Source organism: Triticum dicoccoides, chromosome 5A (genome assembly GCF_002162155.2).
Source record: "Triticum dicoccoides isolate Atlit2015 ecotype Zavitan chromosome 5A, WEW_v2.0, whole genome shotgun sequence".
Taxonomy (NCBI): Eukaryota; Viridiplantae; Streptophyta; class Magnoliopsida; order Poales; family Poaceae; genus Triticum; species Triticum dicoccoides.
The window spans coordinates 32,072,373-32,084,126 of record NC_041388.1 but is presented as its reverse complement, the minus strand read 5'-3'; positions in this window follow the sequence as shown (position 1 = coordinate 32,084,126).

The following is an 11,754-nucleotide window of genomic DNA, read 5'->3' as shown; positions in this document are numbered from 1 at the left end:
CTGATACGTCTCCAACGTATCTATAATTTTTGATTGCTCCATGCTATGTTATCTACTGTTTTGGGCAATATTGGGCTTTATTATCCACTTTTATATTATTTTTGGGACTAACCTATTAACCGGAGGCCCAACCCAGAATTGCTGTTTTTTTGGCTATTTCAGTGTTTCGAAGAAAAGGAATATCAAACGGAGTCAAAACAGAACGAAATCAACTGGAGAAGTTATTTTTGGAAGGAAAGCTACCGGATGGACTTGGACCCCACGTCAGGAGCCAAGGGAGGTGCTCACGAGGGTGGGGGGCGCCCCCCTAGGGCGCGCCCCCTGCCTCGTGGGGCCCCCGAAGCTCCACCGACGTACTTCCTGCATCCATATATACTCACTTACCCTAAAACTTCCAGAAGATACAATATATCGGGAGTTCCGCCGCCAGAAGCCTTCGTAGCCACCGAAAACAAATCTAGATCTGTTCCGGCACCCTGCCGGAGGGGGCAATCCCTCTTCGGTGGCCATCTTCATCACCCCGATGCTCTTCATGACGAGGAGGGAGTAGTTCTCCCTCGGGGCTGAGGGTATGTATCAGTAGCTATGTGTTTGATCTCTCTCTCTCTCTCTCTCTCTCGTGTTCTTGATTTGGCACGATCTTGATGTATCGCAAGCTTTGCTATTATAGTTGGATCTTACGTTTCTCCTCCCCCTCTACTCTCTTGTAATGAATTGAGTTTCCCCTTTGAAGTAATCTTATCGGATTGAGTCTTTAAAGATTGAGAACACTTGATATATGTCTTGCTGTGCGTATCTGTGGTGACAATGGGATACCATGTGATTCACTTGATGTATGTTTTGGTGATCAACTTGCGGGTTCCACCCATGAACCTATGCATAGGGGTTGGCACACGTTTTCGTCGTGATTCTCTGGTAGGAACTTTGGGGCACTCTTTGAGGTCCTATGTGTTGGTTGAATAGATGAATCTGAGATTGTGTGATGCATATCGTATAACCATACCCACGGATACTTGAGGTGACATTGGATTATCTAGGTGACATTAGGGTTTTGGTTGATTTGTATCTTAAGGTGTTATTCTAGTACGAACTCTAGGGCTGTTTGTGACACTTATAGGAATAGCCCAACGGATTGATTGGAAAGAATAACTTTGAGGTGGTTTCGTACAGTACCATAATCTCTTCGTTTGTTCTCCGCTATTAGTGAATTTGGAGTGACTCTTTGTTGCATGTTGAGGGATAGTTATGTGATCCAATTATGTTATTATTGTTGAGAGGACTTGCACTAGCGAAAGTATGAACCCTAGGCCTTGTTTCAACGCATTGCAATACCGTTTGTGCTCACTTTTATCATTAGTTACCTTGCTGTTTTTATATTTTCAGATTACAAATACCTTTATCTACTATCCATATTGCACTTGTATCACCATCTCTTCGCCGAACTAGTGCACCTATACAATTTACCATTGTATTGGGTGTGTTGCGGACACAAGAGACTCTTTGTTATTTGGTTGCAGGGTTGCTTGAGAGAGACCATCTTCATCCTACGCCTCCTACGACTGATAAACCTTAGGTCATCCACTTGAGGGAAATTTGTTACTGTCCTACAAACCTCTGCACTTGGAGGCCCAACAACGTCTACAAGAAGAAGGTTGTGTAGTAGACATCAAGCTCTTTTTTGGCGCCGTTGCCGGGGAGGTGAGTGCTTGAAGGTATATCTTTAGACCTTGCAATCGAGTCTTTTAGTTTCTTTATTTATCACTAGTTTAGTTTAGAAAACAAAACTATAAAAAAATGGAATTGAGTTTGTCTCATACGCTTCACCTTTTTAATATCTTTCGTGAGTATGATGGAAAGGATAATTGTGCTCAAGTGCTAGAAGAAGAAATCTATAAAATGTTTGGCACTAAATATTTGAATGATGAGCATGATTACAATGTTGTTAGTATGAATTCCTTGAATATCCATGATGCTAATGATATGCAAAGCCACAAGCTTGGGGAAGCTATGTTTGATGAAGATGATATTTTTTGGCCCCCAAGATTTGATGAGCAAATTTATTATGATGAAAGCATGCCTCCTATCTATGATGATTATTGTGATGACACGTATGCTTTAAATAACAATGATAACCATGAAACTTGTCATCTTGATCTTAATTTTCAATCACATGATAGTTATTTTGTTGAGTTTGCTCCCACTATTATTCATGAGAAGAATTTTGCTTATGTGGAGAGTAGTAATTTTTCTATGATTGTAGATCATGAAAAGAATGCTTTAGGTGCTGGTTATATTGTTGAGTTTATTCATGATGCTACTGAAAATTATTATGAGGGAGGAATATATGCTTGTAGGAATTGCAATAATATCAAGTTTCCTCTCTATGTGCTTAAAATCTTGAAGTTATGCTTGTTTTGCCCTCCTATGCTAGTTGATTATTGTTCCCATAAGTTGTTTGCTCACAAAATCCCTATGCATAGGAAGTGGGTTAGACTTAAATGTGCTAGTCATATTCTTCATGATGCTCTCTTTATGTTACAATTCTTACCTTTTATGTGAGCATCGTTGAAATCATCATGCCTAGCTAGGGGCGTTAAACGATAGCGCTTGTTGGGAGGCAACCCAACTTTATTTTTGTCCCATGCTTTTTGCTCCTGGTTAGTAATAAATAATTCATCTAGCCTCTGTTTATATGTGGTTTTATGCATTTAATTAGTGTTTGTGCCAAGTAGAACCTTTGGGAAGACTTCGGGGAAGTCTTTGCGATCATGCTGTAAAAAATAGAAACTTTAGCGCTCATGAGAATTGCTGCCATTTTTTTGGAGAGCGCTATTTAGTTAATTATTTTTGCAGATGATTAATAGATAAATTCCTAAGGTCCATAAATTTATTTTAGAATTTTTGGGGTTCCATAAGTTTGCGTTAGTTACAGATTACTACAGACTGTTCTGTTTTTGACAGATTCTGTTTTTCGTGTGTTGTTTGCTTATTTTGATAAATCTATGGCTAGTAAAAGAGTTTATAAACCATATATAAGTTGGAATACAGCAGGTTTAACACCAATATAAATAAATAATTAGTTCATTACAGTACCTTGAAGTAGTGTTTTGTTTTCTTTCGCTAACGGAGCTTACGAGTTTTCTGTTAAGTTTTGTGTTGTGAAGTTTTCAAGTTTTGGGTAAAGATTCGATGGACTATGGAACAAGGAGTGGTAATAGCCTAAGCTTGAGGATTCCCAAGGCACCCCAACGTAATATTAAAGGACAACCAAGAGCCTAAGCTTGGGGATGCCCTGGAAGGCATCCCCTCTTTCGTCTTCGTTCATCGGTAACTTTACTTGGAGCTATATTTTTATTCGCCACATGATATGTGTTTTGCTTGGAGCGTCATTTTATTTTATTTAGTTTTGCTTGCTGTTTGAATAAAATACCAAGATCTAAAATTATTAAATGTTAGAGAATCTTCACATAGTTGCATAATTATTCGACTACTCATTGATCTTCACTTATATCTTTCAGAGTAGTTTGTCATTTGCTCTAGTGCTTCACTTATATCCTTTTAGAGCACGGTGGTGGTTTTATTTTGTAGAAATAAATGAACTCTCATGCTTCACTTTGATTATTTTTAGAGTCTTAAACATCATGGTAATGTGCTTAATCCTAATATGCTAGGTATTCCAGAATAGTAAAAACTTTCTTATGAGTGTGTTGAATACTAAGAGAAGTTTGATACTTGATTATTGTTTTGAGATATGGAGGTAATAATATCAAAGTCGTGCTAGTTGAGTAGTTGTGAATTTGAGAAGTGCTTGTGTTGAAGTTTGCAAGTCCCATAGCATGCACGTATGGTAAACGTTATGTAACAAATTTGAAACATGAGGTGTTATTTGATTGTCTTCCTTATGAGTGGCGGTCGGGGACGAGCGATGGTCTTTTCCTACCAATCTATCCCCCTAGGAGCATGCGTGTAGTGCCGAGGTTTTTGATGACTTGTAGATTTTTGCAATAAGTATGTGAGTTCTTTATGACTAATGTTGAGTCCATGGATTATACGCACTCTCACCCTTCCATCCTTGCTAGCCTCTTCGGTACCGTGCATTGCCCTTTCTCACATTGAGAGTTGGCGCAAACTTCGCCGGTGCATCCAAACCCCATGATATGATACGCTCTGTCACACATAAACCTCCTTATATCTTCCTCAAAACAGCCACCATACCTACCTATTATGGCATTTCCATCGCCATTCTGAGATATATTGCCATGCAACTTTCCACCATTCCGTTTATCATGACACATTCATCATTTTCATATTGCTTAGCATGATCATGTAGTTGACATAGTATTTGTGGCAAAGCCACCGTCCATAATTCTTTCATACATGTCACTCTTGGTTCATTGCATATCCCGGTACACCACCGGAGGCATTCATATAGAGTCATACTTTGTTCTAGTATCGAGTTGTAATCATTGAGTTGTAAATAAATAGAAGTGTGATAATCATCATTTTCTAGAGCATTGTCCCAAGTGAGAAATAAAAAAAATAAAAAAGATAAAGGCCATAAAAAAGAGAAGGCCCAAAAAAATGAAAATGAGAGAAAAAGAGTGAAGGGACAATGCTGCTATCCTTTTACCACACTTGTGCTTCAAAGTAGCACCATGATATTCATAGTAGAGAGTCTCTTGTATTGTCACTTTCATATACTAGTGGGAATTTTTCATTATAGAACTTGGCTTGTATATTCCAACAATGGGCCTCCTCAAGTGCCCTAGGTCTTCCTGAGCAAGCAAGTTGGATGCACACCCACTTAGTTTCTTTTGTTGAGATTTCATACATTTATAGCAATAGTGCATCTATTGCATGGCAATCCCTACTCCTTGCATTAACATCAATCGATGGGCATCTCCATAGCCCATTTATTAGCCTCTTTGATGTGAGACTTTCTCCTTTTTGTCTTCTCCACATAACCCCCTCATTATATTCTATTCCACCCATAGTGCTATGTCCATGGCTCGCGCTCATATATTGCGTGAAAGTTTATAGGTTTGAGATTACTAAAGTATGAAACAATTGCTTGGCTTGTCATCGGGGTTGTGCATGATGAGAGCATTCTTGTGTGACGAAAATGGAGCATGACTAAACTATATAATTTTGTAGGGATGAACTTTCTTTGGCCATGTTATTTTGAGAAGACATAATTGCTTAGTTAGTATGCTTGAAGTATTATCATTTTGATGTCAATATGAACTTTTATCTTGAATCTTTCGCATCTGAATATTCATGCCACAATTAAGAAGAATTACATTGAAATTATGCCAAGTAGCACTCCGCATCAAAATTTCTGTTTTTATCATTTACCTACTTGAGGACGAGCAGGAATTAAGCTTGGGGATGCTTGATACGTCTCCAACATATCTATAATTTTTGATTGCTCCATGCTATGTTATCTACTGTTTTGGGCAATATTGGGCTTTATTATCCACTTTTATATTATTTTCGGGACTAACCTATTAACCGGAGGCCCAGCCCAGAATTGCTATTTTTTTTGCCTATTTCAGTGTTTCGAAGAAAAGGAATATCAAATGGAGTCGAAACGGAACGAAATCAACTGGAGAAGTTATTTTTGGAAGGAAAGCTACCAGATGGACTTGGACCCCACGTCAGGAGCCAAGGGAGGTGCTCACAAGGGTGGGGGCGTGCCCCCCCTAGGGCGCGCCCCCTGGCTCATGGGGCCCCCGAAGCTCCACCGACGTACTTCGTGCACCCATATATACTCACGTACCCTAAAAATTCCAGAAGAGACAATAGATCGGGAGTTCCGCCGCCAGAAGCCTCCGTAGCCACCGAAAACCAATCAAGACCCGTTCTGGCACCCTGCCGGAGGGGGCAATCCCTCTCCGGTGGCCATCTTCATCATCACGGTGCTGTCCATGACGAGGAGGGAGTAGTTCTCCCTCGGGGCTGAGGGCTTGTATCAGTAGCTATGTGTTTGATCTCTCTCTCTCTCTCTCTCTCTCTCTCTCTCTCTCTCTCGTGTTCTTGATTTGGCACGATCTTGATGTATCGCGAGCTTTGCTATTATAGTTGGATCTTATGTTTCTCCTCCCCCTCTACTCTCTTGTAATGAATTGAGTTTCCCCTTTGAAGTAATCTTATCGGATTGAGTCTTTAAAGATTGAGAACACTTGATGTATGTCTTGCTGTGCGTATCTGTGGTGACAATGGGATACCACGTGATTCACTTGATGTATGTTTCGGTGATCAACTTGCGGGTTCCGCCCATGAACCTATGCATAGGGGTTGGCACACGTTTTCGTCATGATTCTCCGATAGGAACTTTGGGGCACTCTTTGAGGTCCTATGTGTTGGTTGAATAGATGAATCTGAGATTGTGTGATGCATATCGTATAACCATACCCACGGATACTTGAGGGGACATTGGGGTATCTAGGTGACATTAGGGTTTTGGTTGATTTGTGTCTTAAGGTGTTATTCTAGTACGAACTCTGGGGCTGTTTGTGACACTTATAGGAATAGCCCAACTGATTGATTGGAAATAATAACTTTGAGGTGGTTTCGTACCCTACCATAATCTCTTCGTTCGTTCTCCGCTATTAGTGACTTTGGAGTGACTCTTTGTTGCATGTTGAGGGATAGTTATGTGATCCAATTATGTTATTATTATTGAGAGGACTTGCACTAGCGAAAGTATGAACCCTAGGCCTTGTTTCAACGCATTGCAATACCGTTTGTGCTCACTTTTATCATTAGTTACCGTGCTGTTTTTATAATTTCAGATTACAAATACCTTTATCTATTATCCATATTGTACTTGTATCACCATCTCTTCGCCGAACTAGTGCACCTATACAATTTACCATTGTATTGGGTGTGTTGGGGACATAAGAGACTCTTTGTTATTTGGTTGCAAGGTTGCTTGAGAGAGACCATCTTCATCCTACGCCTCCTACGGATTGATAAACCTTAGGTCATCCACTTGAGGGAAATGTGCTACTGTCCTACAAACTCTGCACTTGGAGGCCCAACAACGTCTACAAGAAGAATGTTGTGTAGTAGACATCAACGCCCACCCCCCGGGCGTGTGGGCCTGCCTCATGGACGACTCGGGCACCTCCTTGACGTGAGACCGACACCAATAATTTATATAAATGCAGAAACCTCCAGAAATTAACCTAGATCGGGAGTTCCGCCGCCAGAAGCCTCTGTAGCCACCGAAAACCAATCTAGGCCCTCTCTGGCACCCTGCCAGATGGGGCCATCATCACCGGAGGGCATGGAGGAGGATCCCGGAGGGTCCATCATCACCATGAAGGCCAAGGACCAGAGGGAGAACCTCTCCCCATCTAGGGGGAGGCCATGGAGGAGGAAGCACAAGGAGGAGAACCTCTCCTCCTCTCTCTCGGTGGCACCGGAGTGCCATTGGGAGGGGAATCATCGCCGCGGTGATTGTCTTCATCAACACCACCATCATCACCATCCTCATCTCTTTTACGCGGTCCACTCTCCCGCACCCCACTGTAATCCCTACTTGAACATGGTGCTTTATGCCACATATTATGATCCAATGATGTGTTGCCATCCTATGATGTTTTGAGTAGATATGTTTTATCTTTGGGTTGATTGATGATCTAGATTGGTACGAGTTGTATGTTTTATTTTGGTGCTGTCCTATGGTGCCCTCTATGTCGCGCAAGTGTGAGGGATTCCTGCTTTAGGGTGTTGCAATACGTTTAAGATTTGCTTATAGTGGGTTGCGTGAGTGACTGAAACACAAACCTGAGTAAGGGGGTTGTTGCATATGGGATAAAGAGGACTTGATGCTTTAATGCTATGGTTGGGTTTTACCTTAATGATGTTTAGTAGTTGCGGATGCTTGCTAGAGTTCCAATCATAAGTGCATATGATCCAAGAAGACAAAGTATGTTAGCTTATGCCTCTCCCTCATATGAAATTGCAATGACGACTATCGGTCTTGTTAAGAATTGCCTAGGACAATTCTGCACACCGATTCACCATTATTCCATACTCGCTATTTATAATATTTAGTACTATATTCTAACTTTATGATAACATCACCTACTTTTATATTTTAGCTCTCCAATATCATACAAAGTTATCCACTTCATACCCACAATGTAGTTTTATTTCTCATTTCTAGTTGGAAGCAAACGTCCGGTGTACGTAGAGTCGTATCAGTGGCAGATAGGGCTTGAGAGAATATTGATCTTACCTTTAGCTCTTTGTGGGTTCGACACTCCATACTTATCACTTCCACCTTTGGAAATTGCTACGATGATTCCCTGCACTTGGGGATTATCAAGCTCTTTTCTCGCGCCGTTGCCGGGGAGCAATAGCGTGGGGTTGATATTCTCATGTGTGCTTGTTTGCTTTCTTCACTAAGTAGATTTTGTTTTTCATTTTTTTTGTTTCAGTTTAGTTGTGGCCGAAACATACAATTTTTTTTAAATAATGAAAATACAAAAAAAATACTTGCCTCTCATGCCTAAAAAGTTTTTCAAAAAGAGAAGTGATTGGAAAGTTATGCATTGAAGAAGTGAGGGTCGACCTTGAGCACTTGTGTTCATGCTCACGGAAAAAATGTAGAATTTTTCATGGAAGTTTCTCTGTAAATAATTATCCCCTTATATATATCCATTGTATTATAAAAATAATGTGCCAAGCTTTGGTTTTAGGATGATTAGATTGCATGTTTACTATGTGCAGAACAAAAACAGAAACTTTGGCTGTAGCGCGTGATTTTACATTTTTTGATGGAAAGTCGGATGGGTCTGAAACTTTTTGCACATTTAATTCTGCACAAATTGTTCAAATTGTCAAATATATTTCATAATTTTTGGAGTTACAAAAGTTTACTAAACCTCCAAATTACTACAGACTGTCCTGTTTTAGACATATTCTGTTTTTCGTGTGTTGTTTGCTTATTTTGATGCATCTATGGCTAGTATCGGAGGGTATGAACCATAGAGAAGTTGGAATACAGTAAATGTAGTTCTAATATGAAATTGTAATGAGTTTTAAACAGTACCTAAAGGTAGTGATTTGCTTTATTATACTAACGGATCTCACAAAGTTTTTGTTAAAGTTTTGTGTGGATGAAGTGTTCGAAGATTGAGGAGCTATCAATATGAGAAGAATAAAGAGAGGCAAGAGCTCAAGCTTGGGGATGACCAAGGCACCCCAAGTAAATATTCTAAGGATACTCAAGCATCTAAGCTTGGGGATGCCCCGGTTGGCATCCCATCTTTCTTCTTCAACAATTATCGGTATACCTCGGTTTTTGTTTTGTTCACATGATTTGTGCCCTTTGTGTTTTTATTTTTCTTTAAGAACCGTGCTAGCATGAGATTTCCCTTCATCAATTTATAGAATACTTCATGTGCTTCACTTATATCTTCTAAGTATGATCTTATAGAATTGCTCTTTGAGCTTCACTTAAATCTTTTGAGTATGGTTTTATAGAATGCTTCGTGTGCTTCACTTATACATTTTGAGCTTGGATATTGGTTAGTCTATATTAATTGTAGAACGCTCCATGAACTTCACTTATATCTTTTGGAGTATGAATAATACTATAATCTAGATCTAGAAGAGTGTCAACTTTAGTTAGTAATGATTCCACTATTCCGAATGAGAAGAATTTTGCTTATGTGGAGAGTAGTAAAATTTCTATGCTTGTAGATGATGAAAAGAATGCTTTTTGTGATGGTTATATTGTTGAATTCATTCATGATGCTACTGAAAATTATTATGAGGGAGGAATACATGCTTGTAGGAGTTGCAACATTATCAAGTTCCTCTCTATGTGCTTAAAGTTTTGAAGTTATACTTGTTTTGCCTTCCTATGCTAGTTGATTCTTGTTCCCATAAATTGTGTGCTCACAAAATCCCTAGGCATAGGAAGTGGGTTAGGTTTAAATGTGCTAGTCATATTCTTCATGATGCTCTCTTTATGTTTTAATTCTTATCTTTTATGTGAGCATCGTTGAAGTCATCATGCCTAGCTAAAAAGGCATTAAAGAAAAACGCTTGTTGGGAGACAACCCAATATTTACCCTTAATATTTTTGTGTGTTCTCATGATTAAGATACTGTATTAATCATGTATTATAGCTTTTGTTTCAATAAAGTGCCAAGTAAGACCTTTGGGAAGACTTGGGTGAAAGTTAATGTGATCTTGCTGTAAAAAACAGAAACTTTGCGCTCACGAGATTAGCTTCCACTTTTTACAGAAGAGTGCGATTGACTTGATTCTTTTTTCAGAAGATTAATAGACAAATTCCTCACGTACAAAAGTTTATTTCATAATTTTTGGAGTAGCAGAAGTATGGTTGGTGTTCAGATCATTATAGACTGTTCTGTTTCTGACAGATTCTGTTTTCATTGCATAGTTTGCTTGTTTTCTAGTTTCTATGGCTTATATTTCTCAATATAAATTGTAGGAATGATATGGTACAGTAGGCATTGTGTGAGAAAAATTATGAGCCTTGTCTTTGATAGTACGAAAGTGAATGGTTTACTCTTTATCATACTAACCTATCTCACGAAGTTCCGTTAAGTTTTGTGTGATTGAAGTTTTCAAGCTTTGGGTGAGATATCGATCTGAGGAGAATAAGGAGTGGAAAGACCCTAAGATTGGGGATGCCCAAGGCACCCCAAGGTAATATTCAATGAAGACTCAAGCGCCTAAGCTTGGGCTCTTTCGTCTTCAAAACTATCGGTATACCTTACTCAGAGCTATATTTTTATTCGTCACATGATATGTGTTTTGCTTGGAGCGTATTTTCAAATTTACTTGCTGTTTGAATAAAATCATTGGATCTGAATTATTAAATGAAAAAGAATCCTCCCATGGCTATTTAATTATTTGACTACTCAGTGTCCTTCACTATTATCTTTTGGAGTAGTTTGTCATTTACTCACGTACTTCACGTATATCCTATGAGTAAATGGTTGAATAATCGAATATCATAAATCTCAATTTATATATGTTTCATATGCTTATACCATGGGGAGTAATGACTTCACACCGAATAAGTATAGGTAGTAAACTTATTGAAAGTTAGCAAATGTAGAATTGGTCACTTGAACAATTCATGAAAGAATAATGAGGGAAGAGAGATTTCACATATAAATATAATATCTTGGACATCTTTTATGATTGTGAGCACTCATTAAAATATGACATGTTAAAAGGTTGATGTTGGACAAGGAAGACAACGTAATGGGTTATGTTTTCTTATATCTGAAATAAAGTATATTGTCATGGATCATTCAACATGCTGAGCTTGCCTTTCCCCCTCATGCTAGCCAAATTCTTTGCACCAAGTAGAGATACTACTTGTGCTTCCAAACATCCCTTAAACCAGTATTGCCATGAGAGTCCACCATACCTACCTATGGATTGAGTAAGATCCTTCAAGTAAGTTGTCATTGGTGCATGCAATTAAAATTTCTCTATAAATATGTACGATCTATTAGTGTGGAGAAAATAAGCTTTATACGATCTTGTGATGTGGAAGCAATAAAAGCGACGGACTGCATAATAAAGGTCCCTATCACAAGTGGCAATATAAAGTGACGTTCTTTCACATTAAGATTTTGTGCATCCAACTATAAAAGCGCATGACAACCTCTGCTTCCCTCTGCGAAGGGCCTATCTTTTATTCTTGTCTTACACCTTATGCAAGAGTCGTGGTGATCTTCACCTTTCCTTTTT